Genomic DNA, 10488 nt, shown 5'->3' on the forward strand with positions numbered 1-10488 from the left:
GCAAGGTGGAGGCCGGCGAAGGTGAAGCCGAACGCGGTGAAGAAACCGTCGAAGCGGGCGTAGAGCCCGGCGCTACAGAGGAAGATGTCGGTGAAGCCCCCTGTACCGAAACAAAGCACGGCGAGCCCCTCTCCAGAGCCGAAGACGACGTGGACGTAGGATCCTCCTCCGCCCGTGGAGGCGGCGCCCGTGTCCCGTGCTGCCCGACCGCCCGAGGGGACAGAGCCTCTGGCGCGTGCAACGCCCCCTCGAGGTCCGCGTCCACCCGTCTCGACTGAGCGTCGGACGTGAGCGGCTCCTGCCGTCCCGCCGTGGCCGGCTGCTGCAGGGTCGAAGTAGCCGTGTGCTGCGGCGTGGCGGTCATGGCGTGCTGTGACGTGGCCGTCGTACCCGTCGTGGCGTGCTGTAGCGTGACCGTAACCGGCTGCAGCCCCTGCGGGGGCCCCATGTCCGGCGCCGAGGCCGGCTGCTGCGCGACCAACGAAGGCGCATGCTGCAGCGTCGCCTCCAGGTCCGGCTGCTGCGTGGCCGACAAAGCCGACTGCTGCCTCTGCGTGGTCGACAGCGACCCAACCGGCGGAACCTCGTGGCGTGTCGGAGACACGGGGGGAGGCTGCGCCATCGGCTGTGGCGCGTCTCGACCACACGCCGGTTCCGTCTGTGGCGAAGTAGAAGACGGAACCGGCACTCCCTGAGGCGTGCGTGGCGAAGTAGGCGTAGGAGCAGAAGATGAAACCGGTCGAGTTCGTCCCTGCATGAACGTCCGTACTCTAGACGGGGAAGAAGGCCGAGAGAAGAAAGGCGGCGAAGCAACTAGGTGAGGAGACTCCGCCCTAGCTCGAGCCACAATCTGGCGCCCTCTGTCCGTCATCGGTGAGTGATTGAATGGAGTCAGGGCCACCTGCGCCACCGGCACCGATGACCCACCCTGAGCCTGAGACGGAGGATGTCCATCTACCTCCATATTCGCCGCGCCCGGCGCAGCGTCCGCTCTAGCATCATCAAATCTCTCCTCCTCGAAATCATGCGGGCCGTCATCATCGCCTCCGTCCTTCCAGAAATAAGGACGAAACCGAGGGTCCGGCTTAAACTCAACTGCTTCCCGACGAAAGCGAAATCTGTAACCATTAAGCTGTAGAAGGGCAATCACTTGCAAGCATCCATTATCTTTCTCCAACACTGAAGGATCACGCATAGCCACTAGAATACGAATAATCCCCAGGCTCCGAAGGGAAACTAAATCAACATCAAGAGTGGTACCAATAAGAGACCCCACAGCCCAGAGACCTAAGAAGTGTCGAACAGAGTCAGGTACACCGTCGACATGCACCCAAACAGGCTCCATAACAAACGCCGGCGTAATATCCTGATGCACCCAACAAGAAACAAGAGCCTGTGCACTAATCTTGGGCACACTCATCTGCATACCATCAATCCTCGACAGATCTTCAGCTGTAGGTATACCAACGAGAAAAGCATTAGCACCATGAGGCACCGCCTCCCACTTCCATGAAGGATTCCCAGGACACATACGGGCCATAAGACTCTGTATATCTGCAGCTGAAACCACTCCCTCCCCTGACACCTGCACCAAAGCTGTAGGAGCTCCAGATGTAATCAACTGAGGCTTAAAAACTGAGTCTGGGAGAAGAAGATCAAGTGTGGCGTCATTACCACAACCGACAAAAAAGCTCGTAGGTCTCGGCAACTTCAGGATTGGACACCGAATGGTCGGGTGCGCCCCAGAATCACACACCAGACAATAATGAACAGCCTTACAGTCTTTTGTTGCATGTGTATTAACGGCGCACTTCCAGCATCGCCCCACCTTCTTTTGTTTCGCAATGGGTGCAGCCAGAACGGGAACATCCTGAGGAGTTTGGGAGGGCACACGCTCAGCAGGATGCACCACAGTCGTCGTCTCCACCGGAACCGGCGCCGGTTGCACCATAGTCGGCGCTGGCTGACCCAAGGCAAGTGGAGGCGCTACTCCCATGACCCCAGCGTTTTTCTTCTTCCTCCTCTTCTTCAGCTGCCCCGGCTGTGTCGGCGGCGGTTGTTGTTGAACCGGTTGCTGCATAGGCTGCTGACTAGGCTGAGGGTACTGGAATACTTGGCCCTGGTAGTGCTGATACTGAGGTTGCGGATGAACATACTGGACCTGAGGTACCGGCATACGCACCGGCGGTCGGAACCCCGGTTGGGGCTGCATCACCGGGGCTGCGGGCGGCATGGGAGTGCCCGCCGGCCACCCTTGAAACCCCGGTGGTCCGAGGTATGGGGCGCTGCTGGCCCCCGACGCAGCAGCTGGCCGCGCCACCCCCATCGCCGATGACCCAGGCGCTTGCGCCACTGTGCCCGGCGGCACCGGTGGCCGGTTCGGCCCGACCATCGCGGACACGGGAGAGCCCTCAGCAACAACTTGGGCAAAAGAGCATGTCCGCGGCAGGCTCCGTGAAGGCGCAGACGGCGGCTCGGTGTCGATGGAGACTGGCGGAGGGGCGATGACGATGGGACGGAGGTGCGAGGCGATGTCATGGCGGCTTGTCGAAGGGTTCGAAGACGGAAAGACTGCGTGATCGACGCTTGGACGAGGTGTGCACGATCGTATGATCGCATGCCCTCGATCGCCAGAGCGACAAGACCGTCGCGGCCAGTTCTGCACGCCCATGACGGCCCGACCAAAACAGGCCCACCGCTCCTGCGGCCCAGGATCCGACGATCCCGCCATGCAGGTTTCGAAACGAGGCCTGATCGCCGCCACCGTCTTCGGCACCGGCGAGGGAGGATCTCCGGCCGCCGCTGCAGCGTTAACAGCAGCAAGCTCCGACCCCGCGCACTCAGCCGAGCCACGCACCCCCACCCCCACCTTGGCACTGTCAAAGAAGTCGGCAAGAACAGCCGGCGGCGTGACCCGCCGGGAGGGCAGCGGTCCCTTCCACGCCTTCAAGCGCACCGGCGGCTTGGGCAGCCTAAGCCCTGGCGGTGAAGACGACGACGGTCTGCCGCTGATTGTAGACCTATCAAGCCGCGGCGGAGACACCGAACGTGGCCTAGAAGAAGTCAGAGCTGATCTTCGCTCCCAGGTCCTCGAGGCGGCCGTGGGGAAGCCAATCTTTGACCAGAAATCGTCTAGGAGCCCGTCTCTAGTCGGGTCTTCGCCACGCACAATCGGAAGAACTCGCGGCTCATCTTCCAAGCCCCGCCATGCGACGTCCTCCGCCACGGAGATCTCCTCGTCCACCTCCGAGAACTCGTCCAGGAGATCGAATCTTGATCCCGCACAAGGGGAGATCCCCGTCGGCGACAGCACGGGCTGGAGGATCGGCCGCCGCCGCTGCTTCCGCCCCGGCGCCATTGGTCATAAAACAACCACTCTCACCATAAAACAATTAACTAATGAATACTTAGTTCGGTAACATTACTAAACTGATTATAAAGAATTCTCATGAAAACTCTTAAAATTAAGTTGGCATTGGTTCATGAATAAGAATTCCTATCGGGTAGCAGGGCCTATATCCATTGTCGGCACCCTCCCAAAATTATGCTCCACCTCAAGTGTAGTGTTGCTCCCTCTCCCGCTCATGCTTATGGAACGGTTAGTAGTGTAAGCATCATATCTCAAGTCTAGGGCGTCGCTATTGGTGCTAGTGTAGAATCCATCATTTCTGATGCCATCATCGCGGTCCTCCTCTAGATTGAGGCACTCCTGTAGCTGCGCTACAACATCGGTCATGGTGGGACGATGTGACGAGGCCTTTGCGGTACACTTGAGTGCGATGTCAGCGACCTTCCACATACTATTGATGTCATGGTCACCATGCATGCGCACATCCACCACACCCTCAATGTTGCCTCGTCCCAGCCGTTGTTGCACCCAATCAATGATACTCATGGTCATGGTATTTGTGCTATTTAGGGTGGGTGGCTTTCCCGAGACAAGCACTAGCAGCACGATGCCGAAGCTGTACACGTCACTCTTGGTGGTCGGCCTCCCTAGCGTTTGATACCTGAACAAACATTTTGGGTTCACTCAATATTCATAGCATGGTAAACTATAGAAAAGCTTTAGGGGAGTAAGTAGAAGGATAGACATACTCAGGATCCATGTATCCAAGTGTGCCAACAACTGCGTTTGTGGACACATGGGTTTCATTATCACGATTGAAAGCCTTGGACAATCCGAAATCTGCAATCTTAGCCTCCAGCCTCGAGTTCAAAAGGATGTTGGTGGCCTTTACATCCCTGTGAATCAAAGGTGGGTTGCACCCCTTGTGTAGGTACTCTAGTCCTGCACCCGCGATACTTAAGATTATGAGAAAAGCATTTAGCCGATACATCTCCCTGCTCTACATCAAGTGCTTACCTTGAGCAGACTCAACAGCTATTCGAAGTCTTTGCTTCCAGCGCAAGCATACTCCATTGGGTTCTCTTCCTGCAGATAAACCAACATCGTGAATTTCAGACTAATGCATTGTTCAAATTATCAATAGATGCATTACAGTTTCATGTTGTCAGTTTGAAGTCCTCGAATTACATGGCACCAATCAGCTTAAAGTCATCGAATTTATGTTTTAAACAACTTATGTGCATTTCAACAACAACAAAAAGTACCTGCAATGTGATCTTGTAGGGTTCCCTCCGACATGAACTCGTAAACAAGTGCCATGTGCTCCCCATCTTTGCAGTAACCGATCATGGAGACAAGATTCTTATGATGAATTCGGGTTAAGATATGAACCTGAACAAGTGATTAAGAATTGACTATATAAATATCATTTATAAATATATTTTTGTGAAAATTTTATTTTTTTCCAAAATTCTGGTGAAATTTAATTGCACATCAAGAAACTCTACCTCCGCTAGAAATTCCTTGTCACCTTGATTGGAACACTGTGATCGTATCTTCACCGCCACTTCAGTGCCGTCGTCCAGGAAGCCATCGTAGACATAGCCGAACCCTCCCTTGCCCAACACCCGTTGGAGGTTGTTGGTTATCTTCCTGATCTCGATGTACGTGAGTCTCAAGTTCAAGTGAACTATGGTCATCATTTGTTGTTTCATTCCGCGGGTTTATGGAGTTGTTCATTGATCCTTTTGTATAGGATGAGTGGAATAATGACTAACATTAGTAGTGTCTTTGGATGTCGAAACATGTATCTGATAATCGATGAGCTCATGACAAAGAGATTCACCTGGATTATTTCGTCTCAGGAAGCATAAGAGTGTTATTGTCAGTGATACCAACAACACAATGACAACTATAGGGACAACAACGTAGATGGCCAGCTTGCTCCTCGTTTTAGCAGGATGACATGAACTACTGTTGGTGCAAAGGTTTGAGTTGTTGCCGTATCTACAAAAAAATGGTTACACAAGCTCCTTAGTGAACTTTATTTAGTATCATAGATCTTTTTATAAGAACTAGAGGGTACCTTGGTTTTCATTTTCTAAATAATATATTAACTATAGTAATCAGTTTGTAAATTAAAAACGACCTTAGATTTAGGGAACCATCTTGAATTCTTTTGAGAAAACCCGAGGGAATTGGTCCGCTGAGGTGATTGCCTGACAAATCTCTAAAGGAAGGAAATACCATTTGTGTGAGTCAGAGTAATGCAAGGAGAAAACGCAATTAGATAGCAGCTACCTGACTTACAAAAATATCAACAAAGGTAACTGCGATAGGGCATCTGGAATTGTGCCCGTCAAGTTGTTGTTTGACAGGTCCCTGCAAAGAGTGCAAGATATGGACTAGTATTAGTACTCTTTATATGTACCACATTTTGTCGCTCTAAACTACGAACAAAGGTCAAATTAGATCCAGGCCACGGAACATACAAGTACTGGAGAGCCTTGAGATTCGCAAAAGAAGGCGATATATCACCGCTCAAGCCACTATTGGACATGTTTCTACACAGAGCAAATATCCAGCTGATCACGTAATTGCATATGCATATAATTCACATGATAATTCCTACTCAACAATTAGTATAGGTGATAAATCAGTATAGTAATGTATATATCTGAAAAACTCACAGGTTTGTAATCCTTGGTGGGCTGGCAATGGTGTAGCTGCACGTCAACCTTTCCCATGCCATAGTCTTTGGGGCGCAGGGGTCACCCATCCAGTTCCTCTTCACGTGATGCTTCGCCTTGATCACCGTGACGGCCGATACTGGAGTGAACCGCACCCAGTTTTTCAGTAGGGCGGACGATCTGCTTTTAGTGTGGCCTAAAGAAAATGTGCTTACCGTCCCGGGAGTCCGTGGCAAGGTTGCTGGTGGACATGGCAAAGAACAACTCGAGGGCGTTGATGACGGGCGGCAGCGTAGAGTTGGCGGTGGCGACTATGGAGATGTTGTAGTGGCTGTCCCGGTAGGGGCTTTCATTAGATAGGACCCCGACCCCAAGGTAGAATAGCCTAACATCATCGGACAACTTGACGCTATTGATGCTGAGGTAGAACTCGCGGAGGGCGTTCCTAGAGAGGATCTGCAGCTCGGAGAAATGCATGATGATGAAGTGTCCCGGCGACGGATCGTGAGGCGGTGGCACGGGGTCCCAGTAGATCTCCAGGTTCGTGGAGCGGTTCAAAGGCGTGACCGCCGTCTGCATCACCACCTTTGGCACCTCGAAGTCGTCGTAGTCGCTCTGCACCGTCTTTGTCGTCGATATCTCCTTCCACTCTTTCGGGTCCGCCCAAGCGGTCCATATTCTGTCATGTGGATCTTCAGGGTACCTGATTCGCCAACCCAGTTTGTGTTGTGTGTTCCACTTAGTGACATTTAGGATGGAAACAAATTAAACAGAGGAAATCAAACAACTGGAGTTCCTTTTCGCTCACCTGACGATGCCGGTTGCGGGGCCGACGTTGAGCCTGTAGTCGAGGACGAGGCCCTGCGTCACGTTGGCCTGCGGGTAGGCCTTCATCTTGAGCGGCCTCAACTCCAGCGCCGACACGAACGGCGTCCCTCCGCCGGTGTTCACCAGGCAGACCTGCACGAAGTCATCCGGCACCACCACCACAGCCTCCGCGGTGACCTCGACGCCGGCGTCGGAGACGTTGACGGTCTTCCAGTAGTTGACGCCGATGTGAAGGTCGAAGATGGGCGGCCTGCCGAGGCCGTCGTAGTCGCCGTACAAGAACGCAGCGCGGAGGAGATACTTGCGCCCGGACACGAGGGAGCGGAGTGTGTAGCAGTTGCGCGTGCCGTCCGGGAAGCTGCGCACGTCGTGGTAGCGCCGCGAGAGCTGGGGCGTGATGTGGTTGGCCGAGATGTTTTGGCTGGTGCCGGCGGCGTCGTCGTCGGTGAAGCCGGCGTCCGGGACGTAGGAGAGCTTGGTGGTGGAGTCCTTGTAGCTCGCCTTCCCCGGTAGCCCACAGTCTATACTGATAAAACCTGGAGTATTATGCGTGTGTGCGCGCACGGAAACTATTAGTCGCGCGCGCCGGACATTGTGATCTTCACTGAGCTGATTTTGTGCATACCTTTGCTGTCAGTCTGGGCGCGAGCGCCGCCGGTGACAGCGGCGGCCAGGCAGAGAAGAAGCAGCACCCATGGACTTGCCGCCGCTGATTGCTCCATTGCACATGCCTGAGAAGTCAGTGGACCATAACATGCGAGTATATTTGACTTTAAGCGTTCAATGCCTCAGTGTAGTGATCTATTTTTCAATTAACAACGCGGTGATTAGATTAACCACGTCGGCTGCACATCGGTATCTCTACGTTTTTAGATCAAAGGCCAAAGGCCCGACGTTAAATTAATAACGCCCTCAACGGCGACAAGGTACAAAGAGCTGAACCCAGCTTCAACACAAACCCACACACCCACACGAATTGCCAACATGCCTACAACCGGGAACTCGAACGACGATCACGACCCTTACGAAGCCTACGAAGACTCGGAGAAGATACCGGACAGCAACAGTGTCGGGCCGAAGCTCACCCTAGAGAGAGCCATCGAACACGCACGCCGCCAACAGAACTCCCCGCCGCGGACAGCGCCACCAGTGGCCGACCACCACTGTGCATCGACCACCGCCGATCGAACCCCAACAAGCAGCACCATGGAAACTCGACAAGGAGGCAGGGCAGGACGCAAGCCTTGCCGAAGGTCGCCAAGCGAAGAACCAACGCCATCCGTACCTCTGACTCCAACCATTCGGATCAGATGGGCTAGGGTGGATTTGCTTTCCAGCTGGTTAACCTGGTTCCCTTCCCTCCTCCCCCTCCTCCCAGGCCGCCCCTCCCACTCCCTTCTCCCGGGTTGTCTGCGCGACGACGGCTCCAGAGGACAACATCCCAGCACAAGATCTCCCTCTCGTGGCTCCCCTAGCCGCTGCCACCGCTGGTGCCGGTGGTGGCCGCAGCACCGGATCGCCCAAGATGGAGGGCTAGGATGCGCATTGGGTGGATGCTCCAGGCCAAAAAAAAATGAAGCACGAAAACTTCTAAAAATACTGATGGAATAGCACATGAAATTTGGTACACTTACGAAGATAAGCATATAATTTCAACTTGATTGTTAGCAATCCAACAATCTGCGAAAGAAGTCCATATAACCCCCACAAGTATTGGAGTTGGGATGATAGACCCCCTTAACTTCAAACTACCACACTTAACCCCCACAAGTTTATAAAACTGGGCAATTGCCCCCCCCCCCCCCCCACAGTCCTGATAAGCTGTTTTGTAGGCTGGTTTTGGTGACGTGACACTCTATTATTCACCCAACGTGGCAATGGGTTGCTAAAAGAGGATTAGTTAACAGGTGGGAGGCCTAAGCACGGCGCACCCACGCGTGCACTCAACAACCAACCATTACCAAGCAGTCAAGCACGCACGGGGTGTGCTCCAGCAAGCGCACCACCTCCGTCATGTCGGGCACATCCTGTGACTGTGGAGACCGGCGACGAGGCATAGTTCCACGGCAGGATCTTGTTGTAGTATCCCTATGAGGCGCCCATGCACGCTCTGACGCCCTAGGACTTTTTTTTGAACATAGGGCACAAAGTGCCCAGCTTTAAATTAATAAAGCCTAAACGGATGATGATACAAGAATGCTGAAAACATCTTACAACATCCAAAACCACATCAAACACAAGAAAAAACAAGAAACCCAGCTAAAGTCCTCGATGTCCTCAAGCGAGAACGAAACACCCGAGAGCGACGGAGGTGAAGCGAGGTAGAAGCATCGAAAGCGAAGTAGTGGAGAACCGCCTGCCACCTGATCCATCGGTCGCCTGGCAGTACTCCTCCATGGCCGGAGAGGGTCCCTACCCCCTCGTCCTGGTTCTAAAGGATGTCGAACCGTCGACAATGGAAACGCTCCCCTTGAGTAGAGCACATAGCAGGAACCGAGCCTAAACCTAGGCCTGGAACAGAGCCCCAATACTCGCAGCATGAGCTCACCTTGCGAAGCCATGCCGCCCGCCAAGGGTTCACCCATGCAGAGGCGAAGCCGCAGACTTGGTCGTTGATGTAGAAGGACAATGTCGCCGAGCAACACCGCCACCACCCAACTGCACAAAGGCAACATCCGCGCACCCCAAAAAGGTCCTAACAGCAGCGCCTCCAAGGACGCCCGTGGCACCACCGCTGCCCAACAAAGTTAGGGTTTTCATCCCAGGAGCGCAACATGGGAGGGTGAAGGGAAGGGAGTACCTCGACGTCGCAAGCAAGGAGGAGAACGGCGCCACTCGGGCGTCACCGCCGTCGCAGCCGAGACCGGCACAGGGATTTCTCCTGTAGTCCACTTCCAGCCACCAGCACACCACCTCCAGCCATGGAACCGGCGGCACAAGGCCCACGGGTTCCAGATCCGGCGGGGTGGGATGCACCTAAGTGAGGTTGAGGGGATACTTCAGATCTGGCGCCGCCAGCCACCGAAGCAACCCCACTACCGCCGTCCGCATGAACCTCGCCGCCCACGCAGCCGAGATGCCGGACCGCATCCGCGCCTACCGCTCGTCGTCGAAGCCGGTGGTGCCTCACACTACAAGAAAAGTTGCCATGGCCGACGAAGTTGAAGTCGCGCCGTGGTTGCTGGTGCACCATGGCCGACGATTTTTTGTCCCTCCGTGGTGCATGTCAAAACTTTTTTTTCTCGTTTTTGAGGCCACCTAGCCCGACGAAAGCGGCCAAAACGTCGCGTATGGTGGCCCGGGACGTGGTGCATGGCGAATTCTCGAGTTCGCCGGCCGAGTCAACGCAAATCCGCACCGCCCAGGGATGTAGGGCCCAGATGGCAGCCTCTCTAGCATTGTTTTTTCTCGATCGCGCCATCTCGTTCAACGCTCTCCGATCGAGCCGTTTACGATGCAGGATCATGGGTCCCGCATGTCATCCTCTATGAACCAAAATTCTTTCTTTTCTTGGAACATTTGACCCCCTGATTTCTGGCTACTTCCTTTTTCTTTTGATCCCGTGCCGCCTTGGAAACGTTGAGACCGCTGCAGCTAAATGGGACCCGCATGTCATCCTCT

At 54.2% G+C, this 10488-nt stretch overlaps 1 pseudogene; it reads right to left on the reverse strand.

Moving 5' to 3' along the window:
• Positions 1 to 3496: 3496 nt before the first annotated feature.
• Positions 3497 to 7604, reverse strand: LOC124649752 (annotated as a pseudogene).
• Between the last annotated feature and the right edge of the window lie 2884 nt (positions 7605 to 10488).

The sequence above is a fragment of the Lolium rigidum genome, chromosome 4, assembly GCF_022539505.1.
Source record: "Lolium rigidum isolate FL_2022 chromosome 4, APGP_CSIRO_Lrig_0.1, whole genome shotgun sequence".
Taxonomy (NCBI): domain Eukaryota; kingdom Viridiplantae; phylum Streptophyta; class Magnoliopsida; order Poales; family Poaceae; genus Lolium; species Lolium rigidum.